Source organism: Artemia franciscana, unplaced genomic scaffold, assembly GCF_032884065.1.
Source record: "Artemia franciscana unplaced genomic scaffold, ASM3288406v1 PGA_scaffold_74, whole genome shotgun sequence".
Lineage (NCBI taxonomy): Eukaryota > Metazoa > Arthropoda > Branchiopoda > Anostraca > Artemiidae > Artemia > Artemia franciscana.
The window spans coordinates 1,009,509-1,020,933 of record NW_027062709.1 but is presented as its reverse complement, the minus strand read 5'-3'; the positions used below and the strand labels follow the sequence as shown (position 1 = coordinate 1,020,933).

At 34.0% G+C, this 11,425-nt stretch overlaps 1 long non-coding RNA gene across 1 annotated transcript in view; it reads right to left on the bottom strand.

The window, feature by feature from the left end:
• Positions 1-11,425, bottom strand: part of LOC136042196 (uncharacterized) — a 32,863-nt gene continuing 21,438 nt past the window's right edge. Inside the window, exons 2-3 of the long non-coding RNA XR_010621197.1 lie at positions 9,337-10,195; positions 1-2,062 (exon numbers count right to left, since the gene is read on the bottom strand). This is a non-coding gene — a long non-coding RNA (uncharacterized LOC136042196). The remainder of the gene's footprint in view (positions 2,063-9,336; positions 10,196-11,425) is intronic.

Here is an 11,425-nt window from a genome sequence, read left to right as displayed (position 1 = left end):
TTGTTGTTTTTTTTTATTATCAGAGCTTATAATATCTTGTACGACTCGTTTTTCAATATTTCTTTTTCATTTTAGTACGTAAAGTGTGCTGATATGGTTAGTGTTACCCACCAAAAGCAACAAGCCTGAAAAAATTTGTCGATTTTCGAAAAGGGAGGAAACAGCCCTTTAAAGTCAAGGAATCTTAATGAAAATATCACCATCAGATTCAGCTTATCAGAGGACCCTACTGCAGAGATTTTGAACTCCCAAAGGCAAAAATATAGAATTTTACAGATGTTTTACCAAAAAAAAAGATCACAGATGCGTTTTATTTGTTGATTTCCTAGGGGTGATGGTATCGAACCGAGAATATTGGGACAGGGCTCGCTAGAACGGAAATTAAAAGTTCTAGTTCCATTTTTGAGTGACCAAACAGATTGGAGGGCAATGAGCCCAGCTCCAGCATTTTTTTAACCCAAAGTAATATGATAAAATTTGATGCAGCTATTTTGTTCATCCCAGCTGGAAGATCCAAACTATGCCTTTGAGAATAACATGATCTTCACAGAACATGGGGAAATATATGAAAGTCATTAAATTTGCAAGCTATTCATTATTATTTGGAAGAACACTTATATTTTTTTTTTGGGGGGGGGGGATTTTCTTCTGGGAGTATTTTCCACGGGAAAATTTTCTCTTGAGAGAGAAGTTTCCAAAAGGATGAATCTTCTAGGAGAGATTTTCACTGCGGAAATGTACCAGAATTCCTATGTGAAGTTCTTTTCGGGAATTGTCCGGGGAAAATTTTCAACATAATGAAAGAGGAAAGTGGGAAAAACGACAGAAAGCAACGAGGAGGAGTTGACAAGACTGGACAAAGTCTTCGAAAAATTACAAAGCTATAGAAAATTGAAAATGATAAATATGAAATTATAAGTTGCATTAAGAAAATCATTAGCAGAACAACAGACGCAGAAAGAAGAAATAGTTCAGCTTAAATTAAACAGGTTAGGGCTAAAAGAAGAGCTTGAAAACGTAAAGATAAACTAGATGAAGAAACTAGCGTGATGTTTTACGAAAGCCAAAATGAAGGTCAAGATTCTGGCCCAATAGGGGACGAGGTGACATTTTCAAAGTTACTCGACATTGTCTCTTTAAAACTTGACAAATCGTACACTCAGTTGCAGCTCAATCATTTTAAACAAGAATTGTTAGCGTTTAAAGCTCTAAGTGCATGTTCAAAGAAGAGCTATGTAGAATTATGAAAAATGCAGAATGAAAAATTAAAAGAGGACTTTACCACAGTCAGCAATGAATGTGTTTTTGCTTATCATCTATTAAAGAGTCGCAATGCTGAATTGCAATATGAATATCAGCGACGGAAATTAGGTGATATGTGTGCTGCTTATGGTATAAAGGCTTTGCTTGATCTGTCCGAAGAGATGGAGAAAGTAAAAGATGAACTGGCAAGAACCAAACTTCAACTCAAACCAACGACTATAAAATGCGCTTCGGAAATATCGAAAATATGGGGTAACAATATTCATCAAAACATCAGTTTCAGAATTGGTAGTCTGGAATCAATAGTTTCTACTGAAGGTGGCTCTTTTGGTGCTTTTTCAGAAGGTATAAGATCTTTTAGTTGTTTTCTATCTAGTTTCTATTAAGTTTAAACGTTTTATTAACCCAGATCAACCCCCCCCCTAGAACCTAGACGTCATTGCATTCCCACCTTTCAACGAGATTATACATATAAGTACCTTATATCTTTGCGAAGTATCATGTAAATAAAAGCAATTCATAGTTCTACTGTAGAAATAATTTCTAGTTCACTTTGAAAAGAGAAACTTTGGAGAACCGAGGTTTGATTATGTTACTTAAATATTTCACTCTTCATAATGAAATTGAGATTTTGTTTATATAGGCGGGATACATAAGTGGAATTCTTTATAATATATGTAAAAATCCTAAGCGATGTGTGCACTTGTTAATGGGTAAAAATTTTTTGGTTAGAATCTGATTTTCGATTTGCCATCACTGTCCCGACCAAAGAACCAGACATCTCTTCAGTTTATCGAACCTGCAAAAACAAACATTTGTCATTCTGTGTTTGAAAGTTAACTAGACCTACGTTGCACTACGTTCTTCACTATCGGTTAAATGATGAAGTTATCAGCCTATAGAAGTTTTTAAAACGGTATGTTCAAACAAGAACGCAATAAGTAATCACATGACCAAAGACTATTCCTCAGGGTTTAAAAAACAACAACTACAAAGTAATATCGAAAGAAGGGACTAAATTGACTTTGCAGCCAGTTGAACTTTATCCTTTTCAATCGTAGACATCGTGACGGATGAAAACTTGGAACAATATCTTATATAATCTAGTTGGTATTATAAAGCTATCCGTAACTTTTCAGGATTAAAATACCATAGTTGACACTAATTATTATGAAACTACCTCATTCTTTTACGTTATCGCTTGTACCCGTTGCGTAAACACTTAATTCTGTCAGATTTAAAGGGATCGAATACAATGTGCACCAATTTGCACAAATTTCTAGCCCAAAGCGAACAGATTCCTACTTACAAGTCCCTCTCCCGTGATAGACATCAAGTTCACTGGAAACAAGTAAATGGGTACACCAACTAGCAAAAGTTGCAAACCCCTCATCGCTGAAGATGATTGTAGCCCAACAGCCGATTATTACTTGCAAGTCCCCTACATGTCTTACCACTGGAACCAAATTGGTTTAACCATCAAATACACCGGAAACAAATAATAGGTACATCAACTAGCAAAAGTGGCAAACCCCTCATTGCCGAAGACGATTATGAGCTAACAGCCGTCTCTCGCAAAGTGAACCGATTCTTACTTTTAAGTCCCTCTCCCATGATAGGCATCAAGTTGACCGGAAACAAATAAATGGGTACACCAACTAGCATAGTTGCAAACCCCTCATCGCTGAAGTTGACTGTAGCCTAACAGCAGATTATTACTTACAAGTCCCCTACATGTATTACCACTGGAACCAAATTGGTTTTACCATCAAATACACTGGAAACAAATAATAGATACACCAACTAGCAAAAGTTGCTAACCCCTCATTGCCGAAGGTGATTATTACCTAACAGCCGACTGTTGCTTACATGTCCTCTATATGTCCCACAATTTGTATCGGCCTAGATTTCGTTTCAGTTTGTACCCTACTAACTTTCGGACCCGTGGGAAAATGCCAGATTTTTGTTTCTGTTAATTTTTCTATTTATCACTCAAAGAAGATATATTGGCTGTGGGACCGGGTAACTGTCACATATATTTAACACTTATAGATTTTAGTCCATCTTCTATTTGAAAGTGGTGCCTGCCTGCTTGCCTGCTAGAATGGAGCTTTCCACTCGAAACCAGAAACATGGTTTGATGAGACAAAAGCATGTCTGCACAACTTCAGATACTCCTCTCTGACATAGGCTATATAACTCCACTTCACTTCGCACACCATAGGCTCTGGCTCGTAGACAAGCAAAAACCATCATTTTTTGCCCCAGGCAAGAGTTCTGCGAAACTTTCCAAAATGTAATGTTATATTGATCAATCCCGCCTGAGGTCCACACTTTCTGTAAAAACCACACAGGTTAAACCCTTACCAGCTTCCAGGAATATGCAGAGATTGGTGGCATAGGAAAAAAAAGGGACAAAACCAAAGTGTTGCTCTCGCAACACAATAATTTTCGTTAGTCAATCGGTTTGGAGTAACGAATTGTACTTGGCTGCATATTGTTCTGCTGTTCTGTTGTTGAATTTCTTAATGCAACTGATAATTTCCTGTTTTTGTTTATCAATTTTTATACCCTTGGAATGAATTTCGAAAACTTTGCCCAGTCTTTTCAACTCTTTTTCGATTCTTTCTGTCGTTGTTTACACTTTATTCTTTAATTATCTTTACTATGGTAAAAGTTTTCCCCAGGCAATTCTAAAAAATAATTTCAAATAGATTGGAATTCTAGTGCATTTCAAAAGAATTGAGTTTTAATGCCAATCCCAAATATATGAAGCTCACAAAGTTTAATGCTACCCATCAAAAGCTAAGAGTCTGAGACAATTTTTTTCTGACTTTCGACAAATTGCAAAACACCCTTAAAAAACGAAAAATCTCAATGAAAATCACTCCATCATTTTCAGCATATCAGAGGACCCTACTGTAGTGGTTTCAAGCTCCCATTTGCTAAAATATGGGATTATGTATTTTTTTTTCTTTGCTAGATCATAGATGCAAGTTATTTTTTTCATCGGGATAATTGAATCGAACCTATGGTCTTAGAATATCAGAAGATGGCTGTTTTTCAACTCAACTCAACTTTTTCTTTATTCAACTCAAAAAATACACAAACAATATTATGCCCCAACAGAGAGCAGAGCTCGTAAGGCTGGGACAGTGCAAAAACATCAACATCTCATCGTAACAATAATTTCAAAATATAATACGGTAGAAGACACACAAAATAGAAAAAAACTCATAAAAGATAAGTAAGTATATAAATATCGGGCAGGAGGGGTGTGGAAGGCCATCCCAGACACAGGGACACAAAACAAACACACAAATAAGAAGATCAAATAATTTAAATTTCCATCATCAATGGTGATTAATCAAAATTTTAGCAAACAATCTTTAATATTTGCTTTTTTAAATTTAGCTGAGATTTTTGCTGAGATTTTTTTTTTGCTTTGAGATTTTTGATTTTTGCTTTGAGATTTTTTGAAAAGCCTATTACCCTCTTTAAGTGACCGAAAAAATTAGAGACCAGGTAGCCCCCATGCCCTTTCCCTCCATACCTGTGCTATCAAAATTTGAAGATAACTGTTTTGTTCAGCATAGTTGGCAGATCCAATAGCTATACCTTTGGGGATAACATGAAATTTGTCCATTGTTAGCACACGGTGTAGTATTTGTCATTGGAATGTATGAACGATTGGATGAAGAACTGGGGATTTTCTGTAGGGTAAATTCCCCATAGAGGAATATTTCGTTGGATCCACTTTCCCTAGGGGGGGGAGATTGCCGGGGAAAATTTTAAACATGATTTTAAAAACGATTCAAAATTAAAGTCTTCTTTAAACGAAAGTATGCTAAAGAGAATTTTTTAGGCGTGGGGGCATTTCAGGCATTATGTGACTGGGGTTAGTTTATGTGGAAGGAACTTACCATAGATTTTCAGTGGGGAAGGAATTTTCAATGCAACTAAAGCCAAATTTCGCGATATATATTATAAAACAGATAAAAATTAATATAAAAAAATTGGTATTTGTATGATATAGCCATACAATATGTATCATACAATATGATATTGTATGATACAGCTCAAGTTGTTCATTCATTGACGCTTTATAGAACTTTTTTTTTGTTTTGTTAGTTTGTTTCAGCTTAGTGTGAGACAGATAAAGAGAAGTGACAGAATAGATGGAAAATATGTTCATTGGGCAATATGTTTGCACATTAGGGGGATGAGGGTAAAGTTTTTGGACAATTTGAAGTTAGAATACAATTCTTACTTCATAATATGCAGATTAATTATAATTAACACATAAAGCATCCAGACCAGATATAATGTATCACCCAATGTACAAATATATAGCCCAAATTCGTTTCTAAAGTATTATATTTTTATCATACTTAAGTCTATTTCATTAGGATTGAGCGTCAGAGAAACATATTAGAAGAATATTACTTTGGGGTATACAAGTAGTCTACCAAAAGATTTTTTAACCAAAAGTAAGAAGCACAATCAAAACGAATAAAATTATTCCATATACGAGGAGAGTTTGTCCCCTACTCAATATCTCGCTACGCTAAAGTTTGACTTTGTTCTAATTCCTCAACATTGATTCCTGAAACAAAAGCGAAATCCTGAAAACAAACATTTATTTAGCATAAAAACTATTTTTTTAAATACTTAGAAACTTTCTTCTGAAGAGCGAGGGATTCAGGAGAGGGCAAGCATCCTAATGCTTTTCCTTACTTTAAGTTGAAATAGTTTTTTTTTTATTTAACTCCAATACAGGACAAATCTATGCTATTACTTAAGCAGATTTTTTCAATAAGGAGAGAGGGGCTTCAGTTTAGAGAATGAGTGGCAGAAGCATTGGCATTAAAAACTGGTATATGAAACAACAAAGATACGTGAATTTTTTTTAGAGAATGTGGAGATTCGTTTAAATGTATAATTTGAATCTAAATAGTTTATATATCGAAGGCTTTAATTATAAAAAAAAGTAATTTTCAACTACCTAATTAAGTTTAAATGGGACACGTTTCCCATCCGTTAAATATGTTTTCCCTCCAGCCACTTTACTTTTCATAACGAAATTCTTGTGTTTTCTAGAAAAATCAAAGGAGAAAATAAGATGTTATCTGGGACTTTAGTTTTTTTTTTTAAAGAAAACAGTGAACTCCAGTAAACTAATTGTAAATTATAGATAAGATATTATGGCCAGTTCAAAGAATTAGAACCCTCACATTGAACTCTGCTATAAGTCGTGGCTCTAAGCAAATTTTTTCATCTAAATTTTTAATGCTGCGCTTATTTTATCATTATTCTTTTTTTGCAAAAAGACTCACAGACAAAAAGTTGTAGCTGTTTACTTACAATGTTTTCATTCTTTAGACAAAGATCCACAAACCAAAATAGAGGTGGTTAAGAAGCCCTTTTTTCATTTATGGAATGTTTCTACACACTCGTCGAATCGTCATGGTGCAGGAACACAAAAAGAACTTGGTAATTGTGTATTATACCAAAAATACTCAAGAAGTGAAGTCAGGTTAATCATAAGGAAATATACTAGAGCTTGATGAAAATATAACACTTTAGTTGATGTAATAATTTTATTTAGGCTATAAATTTGCATATTAAGGGGGTGGATTGGGGTAAAGTAAGCTAACCCTACCCCCTCCCCCTCCCCTAAATTGCAAATATATAGGCCTAATTAAACAAGCCCAATGCATTCTATCATCTGTCATTTGTCTCTATGGCTATGAAACCGGTTTTATCAGATCTTACATTCAGCAAACTTCACCTCTGTGTTTGGTATAATGCATTAATACCGATAACTGTACAAAAGGAAGAGATCCAGTCCTAACTGTAAGTGAATGTTAAAAAAAAAGAAACATTTGAACATTCAATATAAGCAAGGCCCTCTCAGAGACTTCTGTAAGTTTGGCATTTTTCCTTAGCTTTTGTTTTATATTAAATAAAAAAAAAATAGTTTTTTTTTTAACTGAAAGTAAGGAGCGACATTAAAACTTAAAACGAATAGAAATTACTTGGTGTATGAAAAGGGCTGTTCCCTTCTCAACGCCCCGCTCTTTACGCTAAAGTTAGACTCTTTCTCTCAATTCTACTTTATTAAACAGTAATAAACTTTAGCGTAAAGGGTTGGGCGTTGAGAAGGGTACAGCCCCTTTCATACACGGAATAATTTCTGTTCGTTTGAAGTTTTAATGTCGCTCCTTACTTTCAGTTAAAAAACTAGTTTTTTTATTAAATTCCTGAACGTTTTTGAATTAATGCATGTTTGATTTTGGCTCTCCGCACATAAATCATTAAAATAAAATTTGCATATTGATTTTTTTTTTTTTTTGGCTGAATGGCTTTCTCTTAGTTTTGATTAGACGATTCTGAGAAATAAGGCATGGAGAAGGAGGCCTAGTTGCCCTCCAATTTTTCGGTTACTTAAAAAGGCAACTAAAACTTTTAGTTTTTAACGAACGTTTTTATTAGTAAAAAATATACGTAACTTAAGAATTAACTTACGTAACAAACTTCTATATTCTTATATATTCATTATGTATATGAGGGGGTTTGTCCCCTCGTTAATACCTCGCTCTTCACACTAAAGCTTAAATTTTGTCCCAATTCTTTAAGAATGACCCCTGAATCAGAAAGGCCGTAGAATAAATAGTTGAAATTACTAAATATACTTTAGAATAAAGAGCGAGGTATTTAGGAGGAGAAGAGCTCCTCGTATGCGTAATAATCTCTGTTCGTTTTAAGTTTTAATGCTGCTCCTTACTTTCAATTGAATAAACTTTTTCATGTTTATTTTTTCATTTTTTTTTATATTAATGCTAGAAAATCCTGCGCCCTTTTCATTGAATTTTTCTTCTCCCATGACACATTTCTCTAAGGAAAGATCCTCCACACCCCCCCCCCCCCAAAAAAAAAAACAAAAAAAAACTGAAAACGTCTGTACACTTCCCAATAACCATTACTGTATGTAAATACTGGTCAGAGTTTGTAACTTGCAGTCCCTCCCCCGGGGACTGTGGGGTAGTAAGTCATCCCAAAAGACATAGTTATTATGGTTTTAGACTATGCAGAACGAAATGAATATCTCAAAATTTTTATTCGTTGACTTTGGGAAATAAATGAGCGTGGGAGGGGGCCTAGGTGCCCTCCAATTTTTTTGGTCACTTAAAAAGGGCACTAGAACTTTTCATTTCCGTTAGAATGAGTCCTCTTGTGACATTCTAGGACCACTTGGTCAATACGATGACCCCTGGGAAAAAAAAACAAACAAACAAACAAATAAACACGCACCCGTGATCTGTCTTCTGGCAAAAAATACAAAATTCCACATTTTGTAGAAAGGAGCTTGAAATTTTTGCAATAGGGTTCTCTGATACGCTGAATGGTATGGTGTGATTTTCGATAAGATTCTATGACTTTTAGGGGGTGTTTCCCCCTATTTTCCAAAATAAGGCAAATTTTCTCAGGCTCGTAACTTTTGATGACAAAGACTAAATTTGATGAAACTTATATGTAAAATCAGCATGAAAATCCGATTCTTTTGATGTATCTTTTAGTATCAAAATTCCGTTTTTTAGACTTTCGTTTACTATTGAGCTGGGTCACTCCCCACTACAGTTCGTTACCACGAACTGTCTGATATCTTTAGCATGGGCTAGCTAATTCATGTGAAGTCGTCTTCTGCTATAATAAGTAATGTTGCATTATTTTAACAGTAAACATGGTCTTTTAATCTTAGATTATGCCGCCTACATAAATAAAATTTTAATTTCATTATGAAAAGTTAAATATTTAAGGAACATAGCCAAATCCCGTTTCTAAAACATCTCTCTTTCGATGTACACTAGAAATAATTTTTACAGTAGAAATAAGAATTGCTATCATCTACACTACATGATAAATACCAAAAAATGTAAAATATGTATGCACAATCTTATTGAAAGGCGAAAGTGCAGTGACGTCTAAGTTATAGGGGGGTTGATTTGGGTTAATAAATTATTTAAAGTTAGTAAAAACTTGAAAGAAATAAAAATAAAAAAGATATCATACCCTCTGAAGAAGATAAAGAAGCACCAAAAGAGCCACCTTCAGTAGAAACTATTGATTCCAGACTTGGAATCATGCCAAATCTGAATGGATATTTCGGTGAATCTTTTTGCCCCATATTTTTAATATTTCCGCGTCGCAATAGTCGTTAATTTGACATGAAATTTGGTTCTTGCTAGTTCATCATTCACTTTCTGCATTTCTTGGGACACATCAAGCAAGGCCTTGATGCCATAATCAGCACACATTTCTCCTAAGTTCCTTCGTTGACATTCATACTGCAATTCAGCATTGCGACTTTTTAAAAGGTGATAAGCAAAAACATATTCATTATTGATGGTGGTAAAGCCTGCTTTTAATTTTGTATTCTTTTCTATCAGTCCAGACAGCTCTTATTTGAACACAGCGCTGAGAGCTTTAAACGCTAATAATTCGTGGTTACAATGATGAAGCTTCAGCTGAAAGTATGATTTGTCAAGTTTCAAAAAACCAGTGTCCAGTGACTTTGAAGATGTTATCTCATTCCCTATTGAGCCAAAATCTTGATTTTCATTATGCCTTTCGTAGAACAGGCTGTTAATTTCTGCATCTAGTTTCTCTTTATGTTTTCAAGTTCTTCTTTTAGCTCTAGCCTCTTTAATTTAAGCTGATCTATTTCTTCTTTCTGCTTCCGTTGTTTTACTGATGAATTTCTTAATGCATCTGATAGTTTCCTGTTTTCATGTTGTAACTTTTGATATCTTTGGAATAATTTTCGGGACCTTTGTTCAGTTTTGTCAACTCTTCCTCTTTGCCTTCTATCGTTTTTCTTACTTTCCTCTTTTATTATATTTTAGGTTTCAGCCGGTCTCTTCTCTGTCTCCTAAAACAAAAGCAGTGTTTACATACAAGTGATAGCATTAGATAAAAAAATGTAAAGCAGTGTTGCTTATGCATTAAGAATGGATTGTTTATCCCTTCCCCCTTCGTGCAAAGTTAAAGCCTAATAGCATAGCTGGAAAAGTTTTTTTTTCTGTATCTAGGATACCCACTCTCCCAAACAGTAAGCGTATCTAAGAGTCATATTTGTGCTGTTATTCTCAGCACACTCAGTACCACGCATATGAACAGTTATTTCTGGTCAAACCAAGAAAAATAACATGAGTGGGGCTGAACGCCCCCTTATGTTCTCAAATACGCGTAGAAGATAATTTGACTTTAGTTTTTTTTTGTTTTTGCTTTAATGGGGCTCTTTACTTATCTTTGAAAAACTAGTCTTGTGGAAAATGTTTTTTTAAATTAATTTGCTTTAAAATGGCAAATGTTCAATGCGCAGGTCCGTAGCCCATTTAGCCAATTTAAGATCTACAAACATTTAAAAATTCCATTTTTTTTAAATCCATTTTTATACCAATATTTTGATAAGAAATGTCTTATATAATGTATCAAATTTATTTAACTACGAAAAATATCCTGCACTAGAAGCAAAAGGATAAATCTTGAACTAAATAAAATATAATATAATGATATAATATAATAATAAACTCAATTATTTATTCTCGAAAACAAAGGTATACCCCATTTATGAGTATAAGCATACAAAAAAAAATAAAACGAAGTTAAAAATAATCGTTTTAACTTGAACACTCTGAAAACGTAGTTTGGTTAAAGGGTAATTTAGAAATCATCCAATACTTTTCTTTTCTCTACAAAACAAAAAGAAAAATTTACTTGTCTAAGATGCTTTAAGCTACAAGAATAAATTTAATTCATTAACGTGGGCTACTCATCGGTTCGGAAATCGATTATAAATCAGTAATGATTTTTTGTCGTTTTAAAGCACAATTCGTTGGTAATCTAAATTATTCTTAATGAGCACCATACAAGTACTTACTTTGGTAGTAAGTTTATCGTTCAGATTAATATGATTGTGGTTGAAGTTATCATACGCATGGTCAGGGGTGTCCGTCGGGGGACAAGAGGTAGAGGGTATTTTTCCTCTTAAAGTTTAAAACTACCTTTTTTCTTACTTTTACTGAGAAATTAGAAGAAAACAGTAAAATTTACCCTCCTCGATTATGTAAATTGTATTTTTTTCTTGCATCTTCATTTA